Source organism: Lepisma saccharinum, chromosome 2 (genome assembly GCF_977018435.1).
Source record: "Lepisma saccharinum chromosome 2, izLepSacc3.1, whole genome shotgun sequence".
NCBI classification, from domain to species: domain Eukaryota; kingdom Metazoa; phylum Arthropoda; class Insecta; order Zygentoma; family Lepismatidae; genus Lepisma; species Lepisma saccharinum.
This window is the reverse complement of record NC_139230.1, coordinates 135338709-135351175: the sequence shown is the minus strand read 5'-3', so window position 1 is coordinate 135351175 and position 12467 is coordinate 135338709. Positions and strand designations below refer to the sequence as shown.

The following is a 12467-nucleotide window of genomic DNA, read 5'->3' as shown; positions in this document are numbered from 1 at the left end:
TGTCACAATTCGGTCTGCAAGAAGCATCAGGACAAGAACATCACACACCTACCAGGTATGAACAAGCGTGAATAACCTTTACATCAACTTTCCATATCTCTACCCTCCTAATCGGAGCAGGTTCAGCCAACAGATACAATTAAGCTCTACCTAAATGTATAATTGAACTTCCCTGTGACCTCAGATCCCAGGTAAAACGGGATTACTACATGGTGGAGGTGCTTCAGACCCTTTTTGCAATTGAGTACCCTTCTGTACGAATTGCTTAAATTAAATTAGTCTTTACCCCCCTCCCACTTTGGGAGCATTTTTTAAAGCAAATTTTTAGTAATTCCAATTCATACTCCCACAGTACGCTTAAGATGCGTCAGACCCAGTGACAATTTTGTGTATTACCCTATGGAATACCACCCCTCTTTTCTCTTTTTATGCCGAGTCCCCCCCACAACAAAATCTAGTTCTTCTGCATAACATGTATTCAAGCATCATTCACACAGGAATGAGAACACTTGCTTATACTTATTTGACAAGCGATATATTAATGACATAAATAACTGCATAACCATACTTTCATTTGTTCTTTGGTCAGCACAACGAACCTTTGTTTATGAATAAGTCACAGCTAGTATTGCACGAACACCTAGATTCCTCCCTCGACCATATCATAGAGTTAGCTACTGCAATCACGGCAAATCCAATAAATTCACGACCTTTGTCCCCACTCCCCTCTCCTCCACTAACACGTTTAAGGTCTGCTAATAGAAACTACCCTCAATTTGTCCTTGGACTGGAAACACCCACCAGAAACCGACCCCAGCCCTTAGCAAGTACCCCAGCTCCCGTTTCTACTCCTTCTAACAAGACTAATAGCTCTGATAACGTAACTGTAAAAATTCCCACCACTAACATGGCCACCCCAATCCCAACTGCATTATACCCGGCACCATTTAGCGGAAATGACCCAAAATACATTGACCAATTTTTCCTCAAGTTTCAAAATGTAGCACACGCCGCGGGATGGTCGGAAGCTAAGCGTAAAGAGATGTTGCCTTTATTTTTGACTGCCACCGCTTTAACTTATTTTCATGACATACAGAAACGACCCAACTTTGTAGACCTGACTTATACACACATCATAAATGAGCTAAGTACGTTATTTAGAGGCTCGTACCTATCAGCGGATCCCGTACAGATAATATTCGCAAGGAAACAAATGATTAGCGAACCAATCCATACCTATGTTATTGCTAAGAAGACATTAGTCCAGCAATACTTCCCGAACGCCACTGAAGAACAAGCTCTGTCTTATATAATCACGGGACTGCAAGCCAAATACATTGGCTGTTTAACTAATAAGCACTTTGCCAAAAGAGAAGAATTAATTGCCCACCTACAAAATTTCGAACGCCAGCAGTTATTGATTAATTCCCGTATGATGGAGGAAAAGTTTGAAATTGACCAGGCGATAGCACAAGCAAGCTTGCAGCAACAGACATTGACCCAGACGCCACTTCACAGCTGTTCTCATGCACAGGTTTACTCCCCCCTCCCAGGTAATCATCAGAACCCGAGTCAGCAATATGTACCATATAACCAGAGTCCATCTCCTTTCCCCCAACCATCGGCTCATCAAGTCCAAAGTCTGAAATCAAATCCCGCTCACGTCAATAACTCTCACGCAATGTATCAAGGAATGTATCATGTACCAAGTTCTGAAATTCTCCACTGCGCGGCGCCACCAGCCGTAGCCACAGTGGAACATGCTCAAAGTGCTATATCTAGTGATGAAATAAATAAACTTTCGTCACAAATGTCGAACTTAGCTTTACATTCAACCGAACAAATGAACACAGCTTCTCTTTTTAATTTTTGCTCAAATGTTTTGGAATTTGCGAAAACGGCTAATCAAAACGCACATGACAGAGGGAACAGAGCTTACAACAAGGGGAATAATAACTCCTCTTCCTACAGGGGTAATAATAATAATAGAGCTAATCATAGAGGAAATTTTAGATTGAACTCTCGAGGCCAATTCAGAGGTAATAATAATAAGAGGTTTCAACGTCGAGATCAGACTCGAAATATGGGTAATCGCAACGAAGCAAATACATCGGCCTGTACGTTCTGTGGTCGCTACAATCACGTGAGCGATAAATGCTTTTACAAGCCACAAGGAGATAACAGTAGTTTAAACTAAAATCATCTTCGACTTGCAGGAACGAAATCGAGGATAATAGTAGATTAGACAAAGTTCCTATCATTGAGAGAAATGGCCTATATTTTATCAATAGTAGCATACAAGGGAAAGAAGTAGATTTACTTATTGACGTGGGTTCCCAAATATCAATTTATCCCTCCCACCTCCTTCCTACTGAAAGAAAAACATACAAGGTCAAGTCCACAATCCAAGGTGTGTCCGGATCGAAACTGAGTGTGTTTGAAATGGTAGTTCTTCCTATCATAATTGGAAAGCGTAAATATTCGCACCCGTTTAGAATTGTAGATTCAACAAATGTCCCTCCCCTTTTAGGAAATGACTTTTTGCGAACGCAGAGGTGCGAAATGTCGTTAAAAGACAACACAATAACTCTTCATCATTTAGGACGTACTCCAAATTATAGTATTTTGAGGTCAAAGTACAAGACTCACCAGCTGTCACATGACATATTCACCCAAATTGAAAATGTAAATGTGTATGAGGGAAAAGCTACCCTTTCAAACACAATTCAGTTAAGTCCACGATCAAAAACTTATATCAATTTGAAACTCACAACTACGACACCTAACACCCCTAAGCCTGTACTTTTTACCCCATCTGCTTCCCTTATGACCCAGCATCCAGTAGTCCTTCCCAATGCTACAGTAAACCCTCAGTCACCTGTAATTCCCAAAGACAACCCGATAGAAAAGACTAATCCTGACAAGAAAGATGATGATGATGATGATGATGCACTATTCTTTCATCAAGTATTTCATGCACAAGCAGCAGATTTTGACATTAGTTCAGAACAACGTAAAGACCCCTATTTAAGAGACATTATTGACGTTTTAGAAAACAAAGATCAAGCTAGTCATCCTAAACTAGAAAAACTTTCGTATTCTTATGTACTCAAAAATGGAGTCTTATACAGGACTAATAAAATCAAAACTGGTTATCGGGATAGACTTTGTATTCCCCATGCATTAAGAAATCAAGTTTTCGATCTTATTCATGCACACAAAATGAATGGAAGTCACCAAGGTGCACAAAAGACATAATTTAATGCTTATGCGCTACTTTTTCCCTAATATGAAGAAATTTGTGTACGATAAGGTTCGACATTGCATCCCTTGCCAGATCTCAAAGAAACCACAAGGTTCTAAACCACATACGCTGAAAACATTTCAACCAGCCCAAATTCCTTTCCAACGAATTCATATTGACGTTTGTGGACTACTAGTCTCTTCTAAAACGCACAAATACAAATATTTTCTATCAGTAGTTGATAGTTGTACAAGATACGTGATTACAGCTCCTTTGGCTAATTATGATGCACAAAACATAGCAACAGCTTTAGTTGAGAAAGTCTTTCTAATCCATGGCCTCCCGGAAACGATCTATTTAGATCGTTCAACACCCAATTCAAGTTTACTTTTACGAGAGTTAGCTAATATTACAGGCGTACAACTAAAATATGTACATACTTGTGCACATTTCACGAATGGGTTAGTTGAGAGTTCATTTAGTTACTTAAAGAAAGTTATGAGAGTTTTTGTGTTAGAGAAAAAGGCTTCGTGGTGTGACTATTTAGCTAGTGCGACGTTCAGCCACAACATTACAAATAATTCTGGATCCCTCCAGAGCCCGTATTTTACTTTGTTTGGATACAACCCAAGGATTTTAGCAGACGCAGTCCTTCCTTCGAAACCTGACAATATCCCTCAGACGAACGCACAGAGACTTGAACTCCTGACATCCATACGTAAGACCGCTCACGACAACTTACATAAACGTTACGAACAGCAGAAAAAGTACATAGACCGCACTTCTAGGCAAATACAGTACTCACCAGGTCAACATGTGTGGATTCTAGATGCCACTCCGACTCCAGGCGTGTCAAAAGCCTTTGCGTCCTCTTATAAGTATAAAGGAACTATTCTTCTCAAAGTTAACGAGAACTCCTATGAAGTCACTTTCATCGACGGCAGAAGTAAACAAATGACTGACACTCTTACTGTTTCTCGACTCAAAGCCCGCTACGACTAGTGCCATAAAAAAACCCACTAACATATACGCTAACATTCATTAACACTCCACTCCGTTATCAATCTCTTTAGCCTCCTCGCTACGTACATTGCACATGCTAACATCCCATGATCCAGCATTTTCTCACGCTCATCGACCCCCCCCCTTTTTCCACTTCCCGTGCTCGCACTGCACTTCTTCGTTAGAACGAACTCATTTTTATTTTTAACAAGACCAGGATTACAGAATGCTATCTCAATCGTCGGAACATTTATAATACATCTCTTGCCTAATAATCAATTTCTACTGATATTTTAATGTTATTTTATATTTTGCGATTAAACGCATAGTAATAGTCAGAACATATCACTTAGCTGATTTGACTAATAAGTACTTAGCGCGTTTATGATTCTAACTAGCAAACATTTTTTTCCCCATTTGCTGGTACATATACGCTCAAATGAAAAAAAGTACAAAGAAATAAAGAAAGAAATAACTAAGATAGAACAAGATCAAGGATTTAAAGAACAAATGAACTGCGTAGAACTTGCTGAACTTATTTGCTTTTGGCCAAAACAATTTTTTTTACGGTTAGGTGTAACGCGAACTGCTTCTTTGAAAGCTGCAATGCACTAAATATGTTAACAAATCATATAATAAATATAGGCAAATGTTCCCACTCTCTCCTTTAATTTTATAGTTCAAATATTGATAGTATACAACATGGTATAGCTCATATCCCATGAAATTAAAACCTACTCTGTTTTTCCATGAACTTCATATAAACATATATCTTACTCTTTTTCACTTCTTTTTCAAGTTTTTTTTATTAGCAGCGAATCGAAGGCGCTTAATCCTTTGACCACAAGACACGTAAAATACTTGCAATTGTTTTATATACGACATTTACACATATTACAGAAGGAAATGTCTCGTAATCACTTAGTTCGTTCTATTATCGCTGAACTCCCCTTTCTTTTCTCATTTCATTCCCGGCTAAGCCGGCTATTCCAACACCAACTTCCCTCCCCCCATTCCCCCCGGCGAACTTCCCTCATGTAAACCTGTCACTCATAAACAGGCCCCCTTAAAAACTCTTCGTCATATGAACAACAATGCCCCTTCGCCGTCACTACGATCAGATATTATCTCCCCTCCCCCCTGCAATAATTCACCAGTTTTATATGAAAGTCCTTTTTCTGTCGACTTTATCACCCGCCATCATTTATTGTAAACTCTGCTCCACTACCTTTTACATTTTTCCTAATTTTTCCCTTTTTGCGCTTGTTTCATTCTCATCGCCACGAATGCTACTGGATGGATTCATCATGACGACCTCCTGCCTGTGCTTCCGAGCGAGAGATCTAGGCTCATCGCAGAGAACGACGTCGATCTTGTGGACTTCCACCACCAAAGGACCCAATCCCGTCTGGACCGCATGGCTGATTTTCCCATCTTCCCTGCCGCGACCCAGCTGTGGAACGCTTTACTCAGGACGTCTACCGACCCGCACCGACATCGTAGGCTTGAATTCCAGACTGCCCTTCCATGACGTCACGGCGACCTACATCGGCAAAGCCCCTCCCACTGAGAGCGTGTTGTGTTGCCCTTGTTTACTGCCATCACATGATACGCATTGTCGTTTTTCATCGGCTGAAAGTGTGTTCCAATGTTCAGCCTCCATCAACTACCGTCAGGCACACACATTTAGTACAAAAATATGTCAGTTACAGTGCCAGGGTTGTGACCATGGGTGCTGCCCATACTTTTGGTGGATTAGAGATAAGTCTCTTTGTTTTGTGTTTATTTTTTTCGTCTGGTACAGATTACACTCGGCCAATAGCGCCGTGCAGTCTACAGCGTTGCCATGGTAACTTTACCTCAATGCTCCGCCCAACCTCGTGTGTGTTATTCAGTGTGTACTTTGAACTCTGCAAACAGTCAATAAAACCACGTGCGTTATGCGGCGTTCCTTCACAGTGTCCTGACATGTGTTTTTCTGTTATCGTGTTGTCATCTTTAATTCAAAACTAGTTCAGTGTCAAACCTTATATGTTTATTTTTTTATCCATGTCTCAAGACTTCGTTATTGATGCTCGTACTCTGTGAGTACACAAGAGGCTTTGACCTACAGTTTTAATTTTTTTCTACGTGTTTTAATTTTTTTCTCAACGGTGTTTGGTGCTACGATTTTTTTTGATGATATGACTATTTTGGTGATCTCAATTTTTTTTATGGTGATGTGAATCTTATGGTGAATGGATTGATGTATTGGTTTTCTACGGATTTTGATATGTTAATAAATTATACTTTTTAAATATCACCTCCTCCGGAGAAGGTAGTCAACCATCACAGAATGGATCGATTACTTCAACAAGCGGAATGTAGAGATGTGGAGATTATTAAACCGAGAAAACCTCGTCATGGTAATATTCACGCTTGTTTATTTCCTGGAATTGTCCGACCAGCGGGTGATCCCAAGAATGCGCTAACTTGTAACTTCCGTTAAACAAGGAACTGAAAGGCAAACGCGTGGATCAAAACAAGATCTACCGCGTTCGAAAGGTTTAACAACCTTTCGAAGCCTAAGATTATAAAAGCAAGCTTACTCCCATTGCTCGCCCTCATTGGAACTACGCTTATCATCGACGCTGCTCTTTTTGGATTTCGACGCTCACATGGATAACTAGTCTCTGATTGCTCTACAACACATTAACACTACTGAACTACGACGATGGAACACGGAGTTACGGCTCGCAAGGGATAGCTCGGTTTGGTGAGCCAAGGGTCGAAGGATAGAACCTTGGCACCTGTCACAATTCGGTCTGCAAGAAGCATCAGGACAAGAACATCACACACCTACCAGGTATGAACAAGCGTGAATAACCTTTACATCAACTTTCCATATCTCTACCCTCCTAATCGGAGCAGGTTCAGCCAACATATACAATTAAGCTCTACCTAAATGTATAATTGAACTTCCCTGTGACCTCAGATCCCAGGTAAAACGGGATTACAACAATAAATATACCTGGTCTTCTCCAGATGGTAAAACTCATAATCAGATAGATCATATTCTCATTGATAAGAGAAGGCATACTAGTATAATTGACGTTCGTACACATAGAGGTTCTGACTGTGCCAGAGACCATTATTTGGTAATTGCTAAATTAAGAGAAAGACTCTCAGTGATAAATCACAAGCAACAAAATCTAAAAGTTCTAAAATTTGATACAGGAAAGTTTACTGATGAAAGAATTAAGAAAGTTTACCAAATTAAACTGTCAAATCGATTTGATGTTTTGCAGGATTTAAATGATGATGAAAATATAAATGAAACAGACGTAAATAAGAATTGGGAGTACATACGTAATGCAATAGAATTAGCAGCTAAAGAAAGTATAGGATACCATAAACCGAGAAAAAGTAAGCCATGGTTTGATAATGAATGTCATAATCTAATAGAAATAAGAAATCAGGCTAGACTTAGGTGGTTAAATAACTCTGATGATACAAATCTAAACAATTATAATAGAATAAAGCGAGAAGTTAACCGCACGTTTAGAAGTAAAAAAAGATATTACTTGAAAAGCAAAATTAACGAAATTGAAACAAACAGCAAAAATAAAAATATCAGAGATTTATATAAAGGTGTAAATGAATTTAGAAAGGGGTGGCAACCTGATGTAAACTTGATAAAAGATAAAACGGTGATTTTCTAGCTGACACAAGCGATATTCTAAATAGATGGAAGAACTACTTTAATGACCTTTTAAATGTCCATGTAGGAGATAAATCAGAAGTAAATGAAGTGCACACAGCAGAACCTTTAGTTCAAGAACGTAACTTGACTGAAGTTAAAGATGCTATTAAAAGGCTAAAGAATAACAAAGCACCTGGCATTGATTTAATATCAGCTGAGTTAATTAAATATGGTGGAAATTCATTAATATGTCAAATTCATAAATTAATTTGTTTAATATGGAATAAAGAAGAAATCCCTCAACAGTGGAAAGAATCCATAATTGTTCCTGTGTTTAAAAAAGGTGATAAAATGAACTGCAATAATTACCGTGGAATTACTCTACTCTCAACAACATATAAAATATTATCTAACATTCTTTTAACAAGACTAACCCCATATGCTAATGAAATTATAGGTGATTATCAATGTGGATTTAAACGTAACAGATCAACTACAGATCGAATTTTTCACATCAGACAGACACTTGAAAAAAAGTGGGAATATAATCAAAATGTCCATCAGCTCTTCATTGATTTCAAAAAAGCATATGATTCGGTCAAAAGAGATAAATTATATAATATATTAGTAGAGTTTGGAATACCTAAGAAGCTTGTTAGTATGATAAAAATATGCACCACTGAAAAAAGAAAGTAAAATTCGTGTGGGTATTAATATGTCTGACAAATTTACAATTCATGATGGGTTAAAACAAGGAGATGCATTATCTCCATTGCTCTTTAATTTTGCCTTAGAATATGCTGTTAGGAAGGTAAAAGAAACTAAAGAAGGACTAAAATTAAATGGTGTGACTCAGTTGTTAGCATATGCAGATGATGTAGACTTACTGGGGGATGATGTGAATACAATAAAGAATAATGCTAAAATATTTTTCAAAACTGCTAAAGAGATAGGTTTGGAAGTTAACAAAGAGAAAACTAAATATATGCTTACAGGCCGAAACCAAGTGTTAGGTAATAATCAAAATCTAATTATTGATAACAACTCGTTTGAACCAGTTTCCAAATTCAAATACTTAGGAGTAATATTAACAAATGAAAATTATATTAAAGAGGAAATAAAAAGTAGGCTTAATTCAGGAAATGCATGTTACTTCTCTCTTCATAAACTTTTGTCTTCTCGTTTAATATCTAAGAAACTAAAAGTTAAAATATACAAAACGGTAATTTTGCCTGTAGTATTATATGGATGTGAAACTTGGTCCCTTACATTGAAAGAGGAACATAAATTGAGAGTATTTGAAAATATTTGGACCTAAAAGGGATGAGGAGACAGGTGAGTGGAGAAGGTTACATAATTTAGAACTACATAATTTGTATTCATGTCCAGATATTATTAGAATAATTAAATCAAGAAGACTTAGGTGGGCAGGCCATGTGGCACGAATGGGAGAGGAAAGAGGAGTTTACAGGATTGTTGTTGGGAAACCTGATGGTAAGAGACCTGTAGGAAGGCCAAGACGAAGATGGAGGGACAACGTTGAGATGGACCTAAGGGAAATCGGTAGGGATGGAAAAGAGTATATAGAACTTGCTCAAGATAGGGAAAGATGGAAGGCCTGTGTTGCTGCAGCCATGAACCTTCGGGTTTAAGAAGGCTAGGGAGTTAGTTAGTTAGTTAGTAATTTTATAACGGTTACATGAACATCTACGAAATAGTTCCTTATAACTTGGAATCTGTATATTGATACTTTCGAGCTTTCAAATGATTTTAGACCACTAGATTTTGGCAAGGGATTATGTGTGATCCATGTCAAGTCATCATTGCTGAAACAAACGTTTGAAAACTCCGTGAAATGTTCATTCTGAGATAAGTTGCTATAGTTGCTACATGTATGAGAACTACACTGGCCCACTTATCTCTGGAGCAGGTGATCAAAAGCAAGTATCTGAGCAGCGATGAACACATGAGAGGAACGGGATTGCGTGAAGGGAGAAGATCCACTGCAGTTACCAGCCTTTCCAGCAGTGTGTACTGCTTCTCTCTGTTCACTCGATCCCCCCTTCCCCTCTTTTCCCTTCTCTTCCGCTATGCGCGGCTTTCCTCCAGAGATGATGGGACCGGGCACAGTTAATTGTTTGCAAAAAGAATCTCTATGTGTCACACATATAATTCTTACTCACATGAAAATAAAATAAAGATGTTGTCAATTTGTATTCAGGGGGTAGTTTCACAGTTACAAACTATGTTTGCCTTATGAGAAGTTTAGTGTAAATAGTCATTTTGTTTATAATTTTTTAAATTGAGGTCTATGGTTGAAATCCTCATATTTCGGGCTTGAACTCGTCACCTGAGAGGTTGAAGATCCGTCCTATTCTTTGTGCGTGACCTTCTTTATCTTTTCTATTCATTATTCATCCTCATCCTTGCGATTAGCCAAAAGTAAAATAAGAAAAGTCCTCCTCCGTGATCGTGCGGTCTAAGGCGGTTTGCTTTGGATTCCGACTGCGGGACGGTATGGGTTTAAGTCCGCCTGAGTTCAGTCTCTGGGTTCTCGGCCTGTGTATAGGACCGGTGGCAGACCGTCGTTAGGAAATTGGGGAGCTACGAGTGAGTAGCGTAACCCGGTCTCGGAAATCTCCTATTGGGGATGTTCCTGGCTAAACAAAAAATAGTCCAGCAGACAATTCGATTATCGAAGGCGATAAGAGAACTTCCGGTTTGACCAAGTTTCTAATATAAAGAAGTGAAATACAGATTTTCTTCGATCTTACTTTGTTAAAAAGGAGCGGATACAAAATGGATCACTTGAAATGTGTAAGTGGCACAGAGAAATAAAGATACCTCGAAGAAATTGACCAGTTCCCGGAGCCTTTGGATGAAGATTTATGGAACAATAGTAATCTTTTCCGAGACAATGTTGATCCTCTACCAACGGTTTCGTTGGTATATACATGTGTATTAAACAAGAAAGTTCATTCGCTTATGCGATAAGTAACACATTTTTTACATTAAAAATGAAGTAAATAATAATAAACTCTTAAAGTTTAAAAGAAGATTAAAGACACCAACGCAAAACAAAGATATTCTACATATTCTAATAGAAATAAAATGCAAATTTTATTTCTCATTATTAAAACCACAGATCAGTTTTTACATTAACGTGTACTTTAAGTAGGTTCTAATTTATGTTTGGCCACTTATCATTCTTTACAATTATCATTCTAATTAACCATTAACATATATAGCCACGCCAGTTGTGGCCGAGTGGTTGTAGATGCTGAAAGTTGACGAAAAATTTGGATATCGTTCCTCTTGTGATTTTTTTAGCAATATAAACATGAAAATTTGTGGTCCTAAGTTGTCTCTTTGTGGATTTATCGTAAGCGTATGGGGAATTGTGCAACTGGTTCTTATGTGAATATTTCATTATGTTAGAGCTGTAGCATTGGCAGAGGATTTACCTTTGGAGCCATCATATCCATGAGTAAAAGATTTTTATCTGGCTGCTGATAAAAGTTATCAAACGAATGTCTACAACTGTTGGATAGCTGCATGTTTGTATGTATTCACATTACTTTTCTCGGCGCATCAATTTTATGTGAATAATCGTCTTTCCACAAGTATGTAATGTAGAATTAAATGTGTTCTTTCTATCAAAGATATCAATGGCAGGAACTGCAGCAATCGTGCATCATGAATGTTTCGAATGTGTAAATAATCATTCTTCTTTATTCCGAAAAACATAAGAGAAAAAAAAAACATAAGGATTGTTTTCAAGAAAGTTTTGTAAATATGAGTGACAGTGATTTAATGTAAATAGAATCTCACTTTCGTTATCTTCTCCATATTATGATTGAAATGTTCATATTCAGTGCTGTTTGTTTATGGGTCAAAACAGATTTCATTATTATGATTTGTACTTCTGGAAGTACGTAACTATTTTTTTCATTACAAATTTAATACTCAAAGGTAATGTAGTCTCAAAATGAGTTAAGTTATAACGGACAGTGCTTCTGTATCACATCTTTTTTTATATATATTTTCGATTGCAAGTTTCTTACAGATTTACCCCAGTTTATTATGTAGAAAATCTCTTTAGATGTAGGGTGTTGGGTGGTGCATCATTTTTGTGTCATGTGAGGTAAGAAATGGTGTTTGTTCTGTAATATTATTACTATTGAAATCTCATTATCAAGAAGATTTCTGAAGAATACTCAAAGTTGTTACATTCCAGTATTTTCTTTCTACAAGAAAAATCTATCAAAAGTATTGTATATGTTAGCTTAATATTTATGAAAATGTATGATAGTTATGTGAATAAAGTATATTATAGTTTGTTGATAGATTAAAAAAAAAGTGGTTAGCAATTCGCGCTGCGACGCCAAGGGTTCCGCATTCGAATCCCGCTCATGCTTGGTTGTTTGAGAATGTCCATTTATCCATTTCATCACTCATCCTCATCTTCGCAAATTAGCCAAGAGGCACAAAACGCGAAGTAAAATAAACTAAATCAATCAATCAATCAAACCATGCCAG

General features: G+C 37.6%; 1 pseudogene; it reads left to right on the top strand.

The window, feature by feature from the left end:
- Window positions 1-11207: 11207 nt before the first annotated feature.
- On the top strand, window positions 11208-11609 carry LOC145984511 (ribonuclease kappa pseudogene; annotated as a pseudogene).
- The last annotated feature ends 858 nt before the right edge of the window (window positions 11610-12467 follow it).